This window comes from Mytilus edulis, chromosome 13, assembly GCF_963676685.1.
Source record: "Mytilus edulis chromosome 13, xbMytEdul2.2, whole genome shotgun sequence".
NCBI classification, from domain to species: Eukaryota; Metazoa; Mollusca; class Bivalvia; order Mytilida; family Mytilidae; genus Mytilus; species Mytilus edulis.
The window spans coordinates 64498828-64519203 of NC_092356.1; the positions used below are offsets into that span (position 1 = coordinate 64498828).

Sequence of the window (20376 nt, forward strand, 5' to 3'; positions counted from 1 at the left end):
TTAACTTGCTAACGATCAAGTAGCAAGTATTTTATGTCTGCATTACAACTGACCATAGTCGAACCTCCAATGGAGTTGTGAGCTTTAATTTACTTGGACCTACATGGAGTATCTGATAAAACGTATAAATTCTGACCGCACGTAAATGTGTATTTGACCATCTCCCATAACCATGTTTTAAAGGTTTGCGAAGCTGAGTAATAACAACTAACATAAAAGAAACGGTCAAGCTTTTTTGAGATACTACATGTCCTTATTTGTTAGATTTAATTGCATATGGTGGTTACAATGAGTCGGATGTAAGAATCGTTACGCTTTTTTAGAAAAATAAGGATAGAGGGACATATCTAACAAACTTATGTTATTTAAGTATTTTATGGATATGATCAAAAACACATCTTATAATTGCAAACAAGTTAAAAATTAAAACAATATCTACAAAGATAATTTAGCAACGAAAAAAAGCTGTTTTATAGCATATTTAGAATGCCGCACTGTTAAATAAGCTTGAGATCTCTCACCCTGCATATCATCAGATATTATTATATAACATAAGGATAAAAACAAATGGTTATAATCAGTTGGAAAGATAAGATAAAAAAACAAACTTACAAGAAAATTAAAAGAAAAACACAAATGTAGTTGCAGTCACTGTTAAAGATTTAAAAGTAAATTTTATAAAAAAAAACATGATTTACAATACGAAAGTATACATCAAAACATATTTAACGGATTAAGTAGAGATACATGATAAACAGTACAGGTATCGACAATATTTCGAACCAGTAGTGTATCATAATTTAAGGGGGTTCGCGGGTCTAAATAATTTATATAGGATTTCTCTATATTTTTCTATAAATGAACTTTATCTTATAGTTAATAGAAAAATAAAATAAAAAATGGGGTCACCGTTCATTTGCGCTCACAATCAGCCTTCGAAAGAAGAATACATCTTTGTAAAAGTATTTTTTTTCTGTTGAACTAATAGGAGAAATAAAGGTAATATCGAAATAAAAAAAGAAATTTATTACAGAAATCGCTCAAATTTTACAATAATTTAGTTTAAGTACAGCATATTTCGAAATTATATTAAAAAATATAGGTCACCGATGAGTTAAAAGAGATATTTCAATTTTAAAGCCAAAAAAATGGCATTTTTCCACCAAAGGGAGATAATTTGGAACTTTTTCAATGATGTTTACATTTTAAAGGTCATCTGGGGCCAACACGAATTAATTGTTTTGAATGTTTTTTTTAATACTATATGGTAAAGTACCAACTACATAAGGTAATAAATAAAATTTGTAATGAAAAACAAATGTTTAATTTTTTTCAGAAATTTTTATACCCTCGAGCCTCCTCAAAACAATTCGTGACCACATTTAGCTATATTTCAATTGAATAAAAATAAATCTTTTTCTACTTTGTTTTGTCTCTAGAAATAGTTCTTAAATGATTTACATATCTTCAAATACTTGAATTGAATTGGTCCTTCCGAAGTTTTTCACTTGGTTTTCACATCGATAAATCATGTTATCGAAACTACTTTCACTGTGATATAGTATGCGCTACACACATGCATGTGATCCAGGGGAACTATGCAAATTGATATTGCAAATAAAATTACATATTTGTTTAAACATAAACCCAAGAAATAACGCATTCAAGCATGGAAAATGTATGATATTTAGATAAAAAAATGTTCTGCGAAATATCATGAATGATCTTGACGTGTTTACGTCAAGCCGAACATGACGTCATACAAATGGAAACTTTTTAATCATAAAACTATGTTGTTACCTCAATTCGGAAAATATTTCAGTAAAAGATCGCTTTTGAGGTAAGCGTCATTTCATTTAATATTGCATAACAATATCGTACATTTGTATTTCCGAAATTCTATATGTCGGCTAACTCAACAGTTATAACACGTTTTTTTGTCAATTTGATGGTAAATAAAAGAAAATGAATAATACATGTGAATTGAACATTACGAATGTCCGGCTCATAATAAAAAGGGTTAAATATATTTTTCTGAAGGTTATTCATGCGTAAACTGGGTCGCTTACTCATACTTCACATCAGACTGCTGCAGAGTTCTATTCAGTTTGTGAGTTAGTGGCCCCAAATTACACATCATTTACTCCTAGAAAAATGTGCTTAAACCTATAGCACCTTTAACTACTTTTGAAATTATGAGAGTATTTTAGCAATATTTTACCGTGGGCGCTTATCTGAATTTACAATTCTATAAAACATATTAAAAGATCACCCACGTAAATATCATTTTCACAAAATAAAACTAGCTTCAATATGTCATAAATATTGTATATATGTATTATTTTCATATTTCTTTTATTCATTTTCCCCTCTTAATGCAAAATCCATCCTAATGCGGAAATGGTACTATGATATATGGATCTTCATTACCAATAAAATTCGTAATCAATAGAAAAAAAAATCATAAAGAACATACATGGACTGTTTCATTTCTAAATGAGAAGATAACCCTACGGCTCCGGAAAAAATCACAGACACCAAATATAACTGGAGAAAACGATTAGAAGATTCTGCATGTACATGTACGTAACTGTGTATTTGACCATCTCCCATAACCATGTTTTAAAGATTTGAGAAGCTGAGTTATAACACCTAACATAAAAGTAACGTTCAAGCTTTTTTGAGATACTACATGTCCTTATTTGTTAGATTTAATTGCATATGGTGGATACAATGAGTCGGATGCGAGAATCTTTACGCTTTTTAGAAAAATAAGGATAGAGGGACATATCGAACAAACTTATGTTATTTAAGTATTTTATGGATATGATCAAAAACACATCTTATAATTGCAAACAAGTTAAAAATTAAAACAATATCTACAAAGATAATTTAACATCGAAAAAACCCCTGTTTTATAGCATATTTAGAATGCCACAATGTTTAATAAGCTTGAGATCTCTCACCCTGCATAAAATATTGTTGTGTAAAAGAATAACATAAGGATAAAAACAAATGGTTATAATCAGTTGGAAAAATAAGACAAAAACAAACTTACAAGAAAATGAAAAGAAAAACACATCAGTAGTTGCAGTCTCTGTTAAAGATTTAAAAGTAAATTTTATAAAAGAAAATAAACCATGATTTACCATACGAAAATATACATCAAAAAATATTTAACGGATTAAATTAAGTATGTCAATAAAGGCTTTGATTTTGTAAATATTGCCGGTATATTTAACGACCATTCTGTTAAAGAACAAATTCCTGGATATTTTGACAATACTGAGCTACCTCTTATTTGTTATATTTACAAGAAATCTACCCGGAAATTTGTGTTTAATTATAGTCAATTATGTAAAGATGTTAATATCAGTGAAAATACACCTACTTCATGTAATTGCAGTAATTCCGAATATATTTATGGACCCATTTCCCATGTTATAACAGGAGATCTTAACATCGTTCAAGACCGACAGTTAAAATCATTCCTCAGGAAAGGACCTAAATATCGTCCCCCGTCAATTATTAATTGGAATGAGTGTCGTAATATCATCCACGACTCACTCCATACTTACTGTATGAAATGGATAAAACGGGAAAAAGCTGACAAAAAATCTTTGGGCTCTTTTTTTAATTCAGTAATGAAGATAGTTGATATACGTATTCAACATTTTAAAGAACATTTTACTATCAACAATAACCACAATAAACCTATTTCTCGTATCAAACATAAACTAAAAGAACTAGCCAAGGAATTTGTTTTTGTCTCTGCCGATAAAGCTGCTAATAATATTATTGTTGTTTGACATAAATTTTACATTGAGCTTCTGAAGAAGGAAATCACCAATTCACCAACATTCCAACTGACTCCATTTTCAGAAAACGAAATCTGTAACAAACATAAACTTTTAGCCACCGCTTTACAAGCAGGGCCAAATACAATGAAAGTCACAACTATGTATTGGCTTCCGAAGCTACACAAAACCCCTTACAAATATAGATTTATTTCGTGCTCAAGCCATTGCTCAACTACTAAATTGTCTATTCTTCTTACCAGCACACTTGGTACAATTAAAAACCTGATAATAAATTGTTCAAATAAGGCCTTCGAAAATAGTGGAATAAATTACTTTTGGAGTGTCAAGAACTCGTTGGAAGTACTTGATAAATTGCATGCTCATATTGGTGATTTTGAATCTGTTCAAAGTTTTGATTTTTCTACCCTGTATACCACATTGCCTCACATTCTCATTAAAGAAAAATGCAAACACCTAATTAAATGGGCATTCAAAAAATCAGAATGTGAATATATATGTTCAAACTCTTTAAGGTCATTTTTTAGTAGCAATAAACAAAAAAACTATGTTAATTTGACATGCTTTGATACTATATATGCCCTTGAATTTTTACTAGATAACATTTTTGTTCGCTTTGGGGATTCCGTATATCGTCAGATTATCGGAATTCCAATGGGGACTAACTGTGCACTACTTATTGCGGACCTGTTTTTGTATTGTTATGAGTTACAATTTATGACAAAAATAAGCAAAGACCCATCGAAACAACATCTGATAAACAAATCTAATAATACTTTTAGATATTTGGATGATATTTTGGCTCTCAATAATGACGACTTCAGTATGTATATTAATGAAATTTATCCTGTTGAACTTACTTTAAATAAAGCTAATACTAACAATGACCACTGCCCTTTTCTCGATCTTGATATCTATATCACTAATGGAAAGCTGAATACTAAAATTTATGATAAAAGGGATGATTTTCATTTCCTATCGTTAATTATCCGTTTTTAGATGGTGACGTTCCCTTGTCACCATCTTACGGTGTTTATATATCTCAACTTGTACGATTCGCTCGTGTATGTAACAATGTTTTAGATTTTAACGAGAGAAATTTATGTATTACTGAAAAATTATTACACCAGGGTTTTCGATATCACAAACTAGTCAAAACATTTACTAAATTTTATCATCGGTATAAAGACATCATTCGTAAATATAGCTCAACATGCAGACTTCTAATACGTTCAGGTATTTCACATCCAATTTTTTATGGAAATATTCTTTATAAAGCACAAAGGTGTCAGTATTCACCTCAGAAACTTACAAAACCTTTGAATAGACTTATTAAGAAGGGATATAATTACGATACTGTTGTCAAGTCATTAAAGATTGCATATTCGGGGGTTAATATTGAGTCACTGATAAGGTCTTTGCATCGGAACTAAACACATTTATTCTAAAAACAGTTGTTGGCATGACACGGGTTATGTTCTTCTCATATGTGTTATGATGGTATGATACTAAACCCCTAACGGGAAGGATTGTGCCTGATGTTCATATGATGAAATCATAATCTTTCAGTCAGTTTAATTGAAGTCTGGAGCTGGCATGTCAGTTAACTGCTAGTAGTCTGTTGTTATTTGTGTATTATAGTCATTTTGTTTATTTTCTTTGGTTACATCTTCTGACATCAGACTCGGACTTCTCTTGAACTGAATTTTAATGTGCGTATTGTTATGCGTTTACTTTTCTACATTGGTTAGAGGTATAGGGGGAGGGTTGAGATCTCACAAACATGTTTAACCCCGCCGCATTTTTGCGCCTATCCCAAGTAAGGAGCCTCTGGCCTTTGTGAGTCTTGTATTATTTTAATTTTAGTTTCTTGTGTGCAATTTGGAAATTAGTATGACGTTCATTATCACTGGACTAGTATATATTTGTTAAGGGGCCAGCTGAAGGACGCCTCCGGGTGCGGGAATTTCTCGCTACATTGAAGACCTGTTGGTGACCCTCTGCTGTTGTTTTTTATTTGGTCGGGTTGTTGTCTCTTTGACACATTCCCCATTTCCATTCTCAATTTTATTAAGTAGAAATACATGATAAACAGTACAGGTTTCGACAATATTTGGAACCAGTAGTGTATTATCATTCAAACAATTCGTGAGCACATTTAGCTATATTTCAATATGTCATAAATTTTGTATATATGTATTAAGATTTTTATATTTCTTTTATGTATTTCCCCCTCTTAATGCAAAATCCATCCTAATGCGGAAATGGTACTATGATATATGGATCTTCATTACCAATAATATTCGTAATCAATACAAAAAAATCATAAAGAACATACATAGACTGTTATATTTCTAAATGAGAAGATAACCCTACGACTCCGAAAAAAATCACAGACAGCAATTATAACTGGAGAAAACGATTAGAAGATTCTGAATGTGCCTATCCACAGCCAGGAACCTCTTATTTAGTGGTTTGTTTTCCTGACACATTGTTGTCAATATTCTGTGGAATTATATACGACTGGTAGAAAAGTGAAAGGTTTAGCTAGTTACTAAACCCGGTTTGATCTCTATCAATTTCTACAAAAGGAAATGCCGATACAAAATCAGGAATATGACAGTTGTTTTCCATTCGTTTGATGTGATTAATAACATGATTGTAGTAATTTGATAAAAACAATTTCGGCTTACTGTTTTAATAAAATACTATGTTTCAAAAAACCTTGATATAAATTAAAACACATTTCTTCATTTTATGTCTGAATAAAACAAATTATATGAATCCGATGGATCCAAAAATTTGTTTTTCTGCATTAATATTATAATCGACATTTATAAGACTTTTTTTAATACTACCACTACCTAGTCTCAGAGGTCATATGCATAGAACGAATAAGTGTATAACATGCTTTTATAATTTCAGATTGATGGCAGAAAAGATAAATAATTTATAAAAATCATCATACAGAAATGCATTATGATGCACAGGTATTCAAATATTAATTTGATATTTTTTTTCTCAGATTTTAAACCAAACATATGATGAAGACCTTTCTGGTGGTGTTATTTATAGAATTCTGCCTAGCCAACATAGGAGACAGTCAAACATGTCCTAACGAACCATTATGTGTATGCAAATACATAACAACTGCGGATGTCAATGGAGTTAACTGTAGTTCCAGCGGAATATCAAACATTCCTACCAGAATCCCCGATGATCGACTTTTGTAGTAAGTGTTTTTTATTCGTTCGATCAACAATTCATTGAAAAGTATAAACATATAGTACTGTGGATTCATTTATTTTCTTTGGTATCAATTTTCGTGTGTTGAGGATAACGTGCATTTTCGTGGATATTTTATTTCGCGGTTTTGCAAATCTTTGCATACAAAGCCTACAGAAGTTCTGTAATTCGTTGAACATTAGAATTTGTGGTTCACCTGTACCAACGAATTATAATGAATCCACAGTAATAATTTAAATAGAAAAATATGAATGTCTTAAAATCTGAAAGGAACTAGGAAGAGTTCTTTTATATGTTTAATTAAAAATCAAATCAAATATAAATATATCAATCGTTTTTTTTAAATTTAAAAGTCTTAACATCTGCATTTCGACTACAAATGTTTATGAATATTGTAAGCTGTAACTACAATATTTTAATCCTTGATATGTAATTGTGATATTGATAACAGAAGTGAGATGTTTATCGCACATTGACGACGAGTGTCACATGGGGAGAAGTATCTGCTTACCCTTCCGGAGCACCTGAAATCACCCCTGGTTTTGGGTGGGGTTCGTGTTGTTTATTCTTTAGTTTTCGATGTTGTGTCATGTGTACTATTGCTTATCTGTTTGTCGTTTTCATTTGTAGCCATGGCGTTGTCAGTTTATTTTCGATTAATGAGTTTGACTATTTCTCTGGTATATTTAGTCCCTCTTGTGGGCAACTCTTCACAAGAGACTAAATGACAAGGAAATTAACAATTATAGGTCACATTATAGCCTTCAACAATGAAAGCCCATACCACATAATCAGCTATAAAAGGCACTAAAATGACAATGTAAAACTGTTCAAACGAGAAAACAGTTGGCCTAATTAGTGTACAAAAAAAAAACAACAAAGAAAACCATAATATGTAACAAGCATTTACGTAATTGGATAAGAACGTAACTTTTGATGCTTGATTCTATATTACCTAACGTGGACAGTGTCAAATCCTTCCCATATAAATTGTCATTTAATGGTCTATTTTCATATAACCGACTTTTGAATCCGTATTATAATCTTTGCAGGTTACCTTTCCTGTGGTTTAAATCCTAGTACTCGGTCAAGAACGAAAAACCAAAATAAGTAAAACCAAACATAAAATCGATTACTGTTTTCTAATAATTTAGTAGTGAAAACAAAATATTAAGCAGTTAAATTTTCCCCCAAAATTGTACCAATGGAAAGGTTAGTTTTACTTCTTTAGCTTGCTCTTACTGACTTGGAATTAATATGTCCAACAACAGAAAGGTAACCAGTCGAATAATTATATAATCAAAAATCATTAAAATAAAAATAGTATATTGACATTGATGATAAATGTTTTTGAAAATAATACTTTTTGGCGTCAGAAAAAATAAATGTAACAGTGTTGAGGTTTTTCAATTAATCAATGTTCACTTGTTTTATTTATAAGTTTTTAATAAATTATAATACGTCGTCTTAAAATTTACAGATACGGAATGATCAGAACTATTATCACAATATTACGAGCGGGAAAACATTTGCCAGTACAAAAGCAATAATAAGAAGAAACAGACATAATAAAAAAAAAGAGGATAAGCGATTTTCAAAACTTTCAAAAAATAACTACCGTGTAAATGAAAGTACATTACATGTAGGTTTAATATTATACATTATTTTGATTGGCTAACAGTAATTTCGCGTCATTCTGAAATTGAACTTTCAAGATTAATATAAACATTCAAGATGACAAAGGCTTCCACAACAAAGTGCACAGGTTAACAAACGAAAATTTGATAGAAATTGTGCTTTGTAATCCTAACAAAAAATGTATTATAAGTATTGGAAGCTGTTTTTTAGTAATTTTATATGGTTTTAAAGCGTTGACCGTATGCGCATGTTTATAATAAAGCGCTTCCGCGCTTCATACAAATTGAACTTCAGTCAACGGTTTTACACCTTGATAAATATACTAAAGGACGCATTCAAATCTAAAGTAATCTACCCTTACTCAAAGTTTGCAGAGAGTCATTCTTTTAATAAAAAAATCTATTTTGTATCGGAATTGGTGCATAAATATAGTTTTTGTTCTCTGCGAAAAATAATACCAGTTGTTTTAATTTTGTAACAAGTGTCTCACATTTTTTTTTATACGCAAAAATGTCTTTTAATGGCGTAAACAATCAATAAAGCGATAGTTGATATTAAAGAGCTACAAAACGTAAAGTTTTAAACAGAATTGTTAACGAGATATTAAAAAAATTCATTGAGAAGGTTGTACCTCCGTTTTTTTTAATGCATTAGAAATATGTATGAATTAAAAATTTAAAGACAAAACATATCCAGTAAAGAGTCTAAGGAAAATTCTACGTATAAATCTATTTTTTTATTTTTTCCATTTTACAGTGATTTCCGTGATAACATCATTTCATCTCTGTCGATAAATGCTTTTGAAACGATGTCTAAGGCCTTTTATGTGTGAGTATCAACCAAAAATAAATATTTTAAATATTTCATAGATACAGTCTGTATGAATAGATCGAGGTACGGAGCATACATACATTAGACAGCAACACGACAATAAGAATTACCGAACGGCTAGTAAAGCACACCAGTCACGTATGATAATTTAAAAGAATCAATGCAAAAACAGTGTACCTTACTTTAAGATTTTTAGAAAAACTGATTGATTTATCTCGATCGTAACATCAGCAAGTATAGTAGGTATACGTATATAAAATGCATACTATTTTAATTGGAAACTATGTACTGTCCGTTTGGGTCTTGCGAATCTTCAAAAATTATTTTATTAAATTTCTTAATTTCATTGTTCACGAGCTCTGACATTTTCTTTAGGTAAAATGAAAAAAACACCATGAAGTATTTTTAGTAGTCTAACACTAACTGTAAAAAGAATAACAGACATACTGAGCTCCACGGCATTTAAGAAAGGGGATGCACACTAAAACTGACAAAATAAAACGCTTTCTATCAACGGAACAAGTAAAAATCAACTGTCATATTCCTGACTTGGTATCGACATTTGCCACCGACATTTGCCAAGGCTGAGCCGAATGGTGGTAATTTGATGTTAGTGCAGGCATCATTAGTTTAATATGTCATTAAGGTATCATTATATTGCACAGGATAATATAGTGTTGTAATCGCCAGGAATATCTTAATACCGATAGATACCTTGGTTGTCGTTCATTCAGTCAAGAACAGCCGGATTGCTCTTTAAGTGCTATATGTCGTCTGTTGAGCCATTAGTTCGTATGTGATAAAAGAGAGGTAATAGATTATAAAGATATATTAAAACTTATTAAAGAAGGTAAATAGAACTGTCAAAAAATAAAGACTAAAAGACAAACACCAGTATAAAAAAACCAAAGAAAACTATAGATTAACAAGAACCACTCTCGGAACAGTGGGTGTCCATAGGTGCTTTATTCAACCCTGATTTTGTGTTCATTTGTAGATTTCTTCAGAGCAACCTGCTGACCACAATTTCAAAAGACATGTTTCGTCCGGTGTCTGCTCTTGTTTATTTGTATGTATAATAAATGTTTACAGTCCAAAGCCAAAAGAAATATTCATCGATGAAACATAATTGATAATTCAATATGTCTAAAAACATTTTTTCTTCAAATGTCAATAGATTTGTATCATACTGTTGAAGCGTTGAGTCATGCTATGTACTCTGCCTTACTTCTATTTTAAAAGTTTCTAGTTTATGAAAGTTGTTCTGAAAAAGAAGTTTTGAAATGAAATGTATACTAATTTTCCAAGAATGATTTTTATAAATGCGGGTTCATAAGACGTCGATGCACGACACAAAACAAAAATACAAAACAAATCCCGACAAAAGGTGTGTCAGTGATCGTGAACAGTTTTATATCAGATCATCAATGTGAAAGGTTCTTATTCACAGTTTATTCAAACTCGAAAATAAGCTGACAATGCCATAGCGAAATTTATTTTCAAAGATAAACAACAATACAATAAAACAGAATCGAAAATTCAACCTTAGCAGCGTGAACACCATCAATACACATTGTTGATCGCAGCTACTGAGGGTATGCATATCATGCAACACTGTGACGCCCATCGAGTTCCTCCTATAACAGTAATAGCAAGTAACTAGTAGAACTATTATGATGAATATTCAATTCAATTGCGACTAAAAAAGCGACTACAAATCTAGTGGTCTTGCAAAACATCGGTATATCATCTTTTTTTCATGTTGAACTTTTGTCACCGATAAAGTTTTTAAAATTATATAGGGCATACACTATACATTCAAGGAATACATGGTATGTTGTATATTTTTGGACAGGAATATTGGTTATAACAAAATCAGACAGCTGACAGAAGACGTCTTCAATTATGTACCAAATCTTCAGGTTTTGTGAGTTTGAAAATAATGAACTTGTCTTGATAACAAACAGACGAAAAATCGAAACACGATAAAAGAAATGCATATCTAAAGAGCACTCTTACAATCGATTTGATGTACATTTAAAAACACAATAGAAACACTTGGCAAGCGCGATCGTTTATAGTATAAACAATATATGCAATAACAGACAATTTATTCATTTGGAGACAATATTTTAAGGGCAAATTTTTTTTATTATCCCCGCTTTTTTTAATAATTTTTTAACATATAGTTCAAAAACACATATTTGTAAATCTGTGTTATTTGTTCATAGTGTTCCAGTGAAAATAATTGCCTATGTTAGATATATGAACAATCAAAAGAAAATTTGCAATGACATATCCCTAAAACAACAACGCAGACCCTTAATATTTCCTGCTCTTTTTTTTATGAATATATACAATTTATATCAGTTGTCATACGCAGGTCATTTAGAAAATTTCAATCTCAATACTAAAAACCCACACACATGTCTATACACTACACTAGTAACCCGAATTTAACTTGATCGGACAAAAACGTGTTAACGCTATTTAAATGAGATTGATCGTTATTTGATAAAGATTGACAAAAATTAAAAATTATATTTAATTCATTTCAATTCATATCAATTCATTTTAACGCCAGTCAAATAGATTTCTCTGCAGTCGATCAATTGAAATCAATTTAGTGGTTAGTTGCGTCAAACTAATAGGCCACGCCCCTGTTAAGCTATTTCAAACATGCATTAATTCGTTTTAAACATGGATGAGACCCGGGCTTTTTACAGGTAAATCACTCAAGCAAAACGACCTCGATGTATCTATCGTAAGTAACGTGTGATCCTTTGCAACTATATAGTAACAAAACTTTATGTATTCCTGTATATTAACCGTTTCTCTTTTTTTTCTGTTTACTATATTGTACTCGTAAATCAAATTTAGACACGGAAAACTACACAGAAATTATTTATTGTGTACATAATTTAAATTGATGTGTCTTACATTTCCGGGAAGCAACACATAGTCATTCTCTTGCTGTATATTGATATTTGGAAAAGCTTGTAATGAAAAACAAGATATTGTTGAATAATTACATTAGATGTATGTTTCATTATAATATTTTATTCTGATGGGCTAACTGCACATCACGTGTTATTCCGTAAGCAGTTGCATTGCTCAATACAACTTTTCATTCATGATAACACGTGCTCCAACAATATAGTGCACATGTGAATTAAATAATAAAATATATAAAATTCGTGTTTTCATAATCATAGCTAAAAAATGTAATTATAAGTATTGAATGCTTCTTTTTGTAACTTTATAGGGTTGTAAAAGCGTTGACCGTGCGTACATTTTTAGAATGAAGCGCTTCCGCGCTTCATACAAAATGTACTTCGGTCAACGCTTTTACACCCCAATAAATTTACAAAAAGAAGCATTCAATTCTAAAATAATAAAATTCACGAAGATAATGTTGACGTTGAATATGATAAACAGAAAGGCATGCTCAAAATTCTAAATGAAGTAGCAGCCCACTGAACTTTTAAAACTGTGTTAAATTGTAATACCGGTCACTTGCCAAATCGGGCGTTAATTGTGGAAGAGAAACAAATATCAAACAAAAATATTGTTCTTACGATTCTGTAAAAAGATTATTGTGCTATCATGCACCCTGACGTACTTGTAATAAATGAACATGTATTCTGTATATATGAGATAAATTTTAGTCTGCGATAAAGATGGGTAAGTTGATTTAAGTTTAACGACCTTGACAGGCTATTTGTCGGCATACTCTTACGTTTTTTAATGTTTTAAAAGAAAACATACCTTTACGTTTTGGGCATTTAATATAAGTCTACTTACCAAATTGAAATGAACATAAACATTGTTAAAAAAAAACAAAAAATGGAAAAGAAACATTCTGCATTGTTGCTTTCATATAATTTTATTTCCTATATATTTGAGCGAAAATTTCTAAGTTAAAACTGATTGTAGTATAGATAAAATATTCCATCTAGGTGCTCTCGTTACATATCAAAATGAATTGCATTGGTCGGAACGTTTGCAAACTTTCAATCCAGGTGTTCTCATCGAGGTCCGCGTTCATGTTTCAAATCAATACACAATATGAAGTCCAGTTCGGCAAAAAGAAATCAAAGTAAAACGCTACGATGTCCGATTAAACAAACAGAATTTAGAAAAATAACACTTTTACGATTCTTCCAATCACGACAAAAATATCTATCTTTTTCTCCGATGAAAATCATTACTATTTATATTAGAACAAGTCAAAAGTTGCCGGAGCTTGATTTATGATGCATACGAAACTTTAATAAATAATTATCCGGTTTGTATTTTTCAAAATAACTATTATATCCGATAAAAATCGAAAAATAAATTATCGGTAAAAAATACCGATTTTTCTATGAGACAAAAATTATCCTTATTGGAGTCAAATTTGTAATAAAGGACAAACCATATCCTCATGTTTTTTTATGCAGCACTAGTAAGCATAGTTCGTCTGTTCTCGCTTCAAACCAAGCCATCATAAATACACCAGAGATTACTAAAATGAAAGTCTTCTCGCTCATTGAGATTTTTTTGTAGGTATTAAGCTTCAATTCGACCATTGAATTTTTCAGAATTACGAAAAATATGTTATAATCCTTGACCTTCCCGAAGCTTATACTTCGTTCAGTCGATTGTATGAAAGATTTTTTTTTAAAGAAACCGATCTTTTACTGCAAAAAAAAGAAGATAAAAGCGATCTTTGTTTGAAGTAACGAATGTCATTCTTAAAAAAAAAGAAAGTTTTCGTGTTTTAGGTCGTCCTGATGCAAACGTAAAAGTTGAAATAAAAATTACACTCCGAGATTACACTAAAGACATTTCGCTAGCACACATGGGACTAGATTTATTAATCGTTCATTTGCAAGTCAAAAATAATAATTATGCAAAACTAATGTTAAAATTTCCAATTTAAAATTGAGAAAAATCCGACAGGAAACCAAAGTACAAAGGTACGGCATTTATTTAAAAACAATCTGCATCCAACTTCAAAATGTGAGGTAAATCGATTAGCTGACGCTAGCCAAGCAACCAACAGACAAAATAAATCTTGCCTCCCCGATGAAGACTATCTATAGACATGGAATAAAAAATAAGGAAATAATAGCATGTTAGATTGGTTAAAAACACATTTATGCAAACATGAGTCAGCTGTTTCTTTACTGAACTGGTCAGTGGTAATACAAAACCAGGGTTTCAAAAAGATGAAGAAAAAGAAAAAGACATTTAAACATGTAAAAATTTATTTAAAAGCAAATCAGATATAGTGTTTAACTGAAATTGAAAAAAAAAGAATCATAATAGTCTATAATGTGTAAAAATTTATATAAAAAAGCTAACAGCAAAATGAAAGGAAAATATGTGTTGCTTAAGAACATTGACCTGGGCCGTAACAGCCTCATGTTTGAAATTTTAAAACAAAGTTGAAACAAAGGCTTGTCTTCATATCAAATTGTTTTCACGGCGAATGTCTTGCAAGAAGCAAACTCCTATTACTCCGGTGTCGCCCTTGCATAATTTTGCGTGATCCATGCATGTTTCTGATTTACTTGTCTTTTGTGCATTTACTTTCCTACTAAATGGCTATAGTATAAGTATTAATTTTCATTTGTAAATGTCTGGTTTCGCAATGATGCATGTCCACCAATATCCAGACATTGTGCGAAAAAATATAGTTTAGAAGATATGATTCTATGCTGAATACAGAAAACATATAGTCGTTTCTTCATGAAGAATTGAACTCTAACCTTACAGAATACCAAACTGGCTCTCCTTTTTGAGTATTTTCATCTGGTGTCTTACATTTAAGGGTTTAACTTGTATTAAGTCGTGTCAATTTACTGTCAAGACAGACGCATTTATAGAAAATAAAGGAATATGGAGTAAAAGTCCACGGGACCTTATCGAACACAAAGTCAGAGCTTAACAAAAATACAAATTATCAATGGTCAGCGTTTTATTCCTGTTCATCTTTATAGTCGCTAGAGAGTCTTCAACAATGAAAGAATCACTTGTTTACCAGAAGAACAAAACGACAATAGCAAGAAAGGATCTGAGAGTACTTAAGTTTCTGACAGCTAGTTCACACTTTTACGTTTGAAGTCTTCCTGTCCGTCATCCCGCAATCGTTATTTTTGAAGACCATAAGTGAATGAGTAATTGGATTTTCTGTCTCAGGACCTGCGCATATATAAAATACTTGCCACTGAACATTGAACCAAGTAAAATCAATACACATCGTTTCATATATAAAAATCAATCTACAGATGATAAAGCATTTCTTTGCTGGTTAGACTCCCTTTTTTTGCCCGGGGAGTTAAACACTGTGCGGGACAAATTTCTTCTCATGGGAAGATATATTTTCCCATGGGAATATTATATTTTTATTTTATTTTTTTCAGAATTTGTAAAAGTGCTATGAAATATCGATATGGATTGACAATCACTAGTAACCAATGACTGGAAAAATTTAACAGGCATTTCAATAAATTAAAAGTATTTCTATCATACTTTTACACTCAATAGTCTTTTTTTTTATCGTTGAATGATTGATAGAAATTCTACCGTTCAGCGGCTGATTTTACAATTTGAATCTTTCACCTTTGTTTTCGGTCAATATCATCTTGCATTTTATGTAATAGTGTTTGCTGAACTGTCAAGTATCAGAAACATTCCTTTTGAATTTCAGAATTTAATTTAAGAATTAAAATTATAATTCTGTTTTAATCTATAAACATGGGGAATGACGAATCGTGTTTTAGATTGTTTTCTAATTATAACCTTATAATTTCGTGAATTTACATCATAATCATTATGAATATACTTATTCTTTTTCGTCTACGTAACTCGATATGCGTGTTTTTCGCCACTAGAAAGATGTGCACTTACATTTTTTGTTCAAATTTTCTAATCATGCTTATGCAATGTTGTAACTCGTCTACACAAAAATCTTTTATTTCAATTCATTTTTGGAAAACACCTTTTGAAGTCTTTTCTAGATCTTTTATAACCTCTCGGGTAATTATCATAGAAAATCCAGAGTTTTGCATTTGCAGGGACGCGTACGGATGATCTTTGTGATATATTCACTTGTACTTTACCCGTAGGCTGTCTTCGTGTACTGTAATTTATGGTTTAAAGGAATACGAATACTTTATTTCTCATAAAACTTTAATTGCTAGTTATCAATAACATACATAAACATAACTATAAGGTAAAATTATTACATGCATGTGTAAACGATACAATTAAATAAACTTGGAGGACTGACTTTCACATTTATAACTTTTACATAGTTTTTCTAATATTACAATATTTGATGAGTTTAACTGTTGAACAGCTTTAAAGATATAAGGGTTTGACTAACAGTAGTTCCTTAAACATTTCCTTCTTTTTCTATAGTTTAAATGTTTTACAATTCATAGTGTAATGGTACTCGTCATCAATATTGTTTGAGTCACAGAGACGGCATATTCTCTCTTCTCTGTGTAAATCCTGACACCTTCTAGACTCAATCGGCAACTACCACATCTATATCTGCGTAATCATGGTAATATATGAATTAAGAAAGGTAAAAAGGAAAAGTAGTTTTCAAATTGATGATTCTTTTTGAAAATACGACAACATTATGTTTTATGCGATTCTGCAATAAAAGCAAAGAATTCTTCTTGAAACTGGTTTTTAGGTTTTTGTTTAATACATTTTGACACCCATTTATCACAAACAGTGCAGACGGACGGATAACTAATATACGTCCTTGCTGTGTATTATAATTTAAAATAGTTGTAATTTGCAATTGTTTTAAATTTGTATTTTTTCCTCACTAGATAGGTGAAAGTATGTTTAAAATTTAATATTAATTGCGAAAATGCATTACGAGCATTAATCTATACTTTTAAGTTAGAATTTAGAGTCTCAACTTTTTTTCAAAATCTCTGTAATATTACCCATGCATTATTTATGTTTATGTCAAAGGCGTTTGATTGGATAATAGTTAAAGGTAGGCGTGGTTTTTGGTAACTTTCCTCCAATCAACTGGCCTATTCGACAAACCTGTGTGCGCTGATGCGTGTAAACTGGGTATTGTAACGGTACGTGTCTTACATCAGAATCTATCGTGCGTGACCAATGTTTATTGTATAATTTCTTGTCATGTGGTCAAATTATCTGAAAAAGTTACAAAGGTTACAACTTTTTGAAAGATTTTTTTCGGCAGAAACCAACAGCACTATTTGACGAAGACGAAGACGAAATAAAGGATTAAATTTTAACGTCCAGTGACATATATTATAATGATGTCGAAACAGAACTTGAAATTGACAATAGGTTTTCATAGAACCGTCGCTTTTCCAAAGAATTCACGCTTAGTTGCTATTTCACAACTTCGGGTTTGCATTATATTTATACATGTACAAATAACTAACAATAAACAAATTCTGATGATTTCTGCAACTGTTCTAGGACCTTTTAGTTGTAATATAAATCTGTGATTTTTCTATATTCGTACTTTCGACGAAGCAAAGCAAGTTCGATCTAGATATGGACATTTATGCATTAAACATTTACAATATTCAATAGTTGTACAAATTTTTTGTAGAACATGTAGAAAAATCCGTCTTTTCGGATAAAATCTGAATTTACGTACCATTGTAATATAGAGAATGGACATGGGGAATGTGTCAAAGAGATAACAACCCGACCAAAGAAAAAAACCAACATTGAGCAGAAGGTCACCAACAGGTCTTCAATGTAGCGAGAAATTCCCGCACCCGGAGGCGTCCTTCAGCTGGCCCCTAAACAAATATATACTATATATATATATATAGTCCAGTGATAATAAACGCCATACTAATTTCCAAATTGTACACAAGAAACCAAAATTAAAATAATACAAGACTAACAAAGGCCAGAGGCTCCTGACTTGTGACTGGCGCAAAAATGCGGCGGGGTTAAACATGTTTATGAGATCTCAACCCCCCCCCCCCTATACCTCTAGCCAAAGTAGAAACGTGAATGCATAACAAAACGCACATTAAGATTCAGTTCAAGAGAAGTCTGAGTATGATGTCAGAAGATGCATATACGGACCCTGGATTTAAATCAGATATGATCTTGCGGTTTTTGTCTTTTTTTCAAAATACATATTTTTAATTGTGATTATCTTTAGTTCCGAATCTTTCTATCATTCAATATAATTGATTTAGTTTAAATGAAAATAAGGAACTTGGAATTAAAACACTGTTGAAGAGAAACTACATATTCGGGTTAAATTCACCTCAGTTTGTTAATTCAAGTTTGACATCTAACATCTTAATCCGTAATCCACATTTACCTGACGACCTTAAATTGTTTATTGTTTTATATCAATCGAATATCCTCACATAGGAGACTGAGACAAATATGTTATTTGTAATGGTATTTATCAAAACTAAAATGATTGAAAATATCTTTGTAGAATATGAATTTGCCTAATAAGCGTATAATTATAATACATAGATTTCAACATCTTCAATAGAGAGATTACTGATAAGATTTCCAAAATATATGTACATGTATAATGCGATTAGTGCTATATAGTATGTCAATGATATTGAATGCCGCTGAGTGTAAAATATTTGTCAGCTTAAAAAAATATTTTTGACACTGCTGGTTTTAATTTTCTGACTCAAGTACAAATTTAAGAAAAGTGTATAGTTTCTGAATATTTTTAGATTCAATATTTTATCATTATTATTATTTCAAAGTCTCACCACATACAAACATAAAATGAGAATCACAGAACTGAACAAAACATTTAAACATGTGTGTTTTATGCATCAATCTTTAAAAGATAAATGAGAGACGTATAAGACACAATATATAAATATAAACAAATTTTTACTCATTTAAATTGAAAATTTACAGTGTCCGTATACTAAATGAAATTAAACATCTTTTTCTTTAAGAACAAGTGAAATAAAATGCCGTTTCTTTTCAATAAAATATTGTTGATGTTTTTGGCACCTATTGCAGCAACATTGTCGTTATTGAATAAATATATAAATTGTTAAATTAAAATGTTAAGCTTAATGTAGCATGATACATTTGTATGTCTATAATGGGCATTTTAAAAGCACATGAATATGAAAAAGAAGATGTGGTGTAATATGATTTCCAATTAGACAACAGTCCACAAGAGACCAAAATGACAGAGACATTAACAAATATAGGTCACCGTACGGCCTTCAACAATGAGCAATGCCAAATCCGCATGGTCAACTATAAAAGGCCCCGATATGACAATGTAAAACAATTCAAACAAGAAAACTAACCGCCTTATTTATATAACAAAAAAAAATGAACGAAAAATAAATATGTAACACATAAACAAACGACAACTACTGAATTGCAGGCTCATGACTTGGGACAGGCACATACATAAATGATGTGGCGGGGTTAAACATGTTAGCGGGCTCCCTATCCTCTCCCTAGTCTCGGTCAGTAGTATAAAAGTACATGTACAACATTAAAACGAACTATAAGAATCAGTTTAAATAGGCTTAACTCATCAGATGGAGAAAAACATGGAGGGGTAGAATGTAATATTTGTAACTGGTCGTTAAGCAACCATGAATCATTTAATCTATTCTTTATATTTTCATCTCTTTATTCTGTAATTAAAAGTGCTTATCCCATTATCATCTTTATTTCTGTAAACTTCATTTATTTACTTTCATAGCCTCATATATGTACATGTACATGGTATTTGTTACAGGAACAATTTTGACATAAAAAAATTACAAAGTTAGTGTCCATATTTTCAGGACACGATAAATGACTTGAATTTAGCTAGAAG

General features: G+C 30.9%; 1 protein-coding gene across 1 annotated transcript in view; it reads right to left on the reverse strand.

The window, feature by feature from the left end:
* The window catches only part of LOC139502231 (leucine-rich repeat-containing protein 15-like), a 103165-nt gene that overhangs the window by 37959 nt on the left and 44830 nt on the right, over positions 1–20376 (reverse strand). The gene's annotated exons all lie outside the window — the stretch shown is intronic.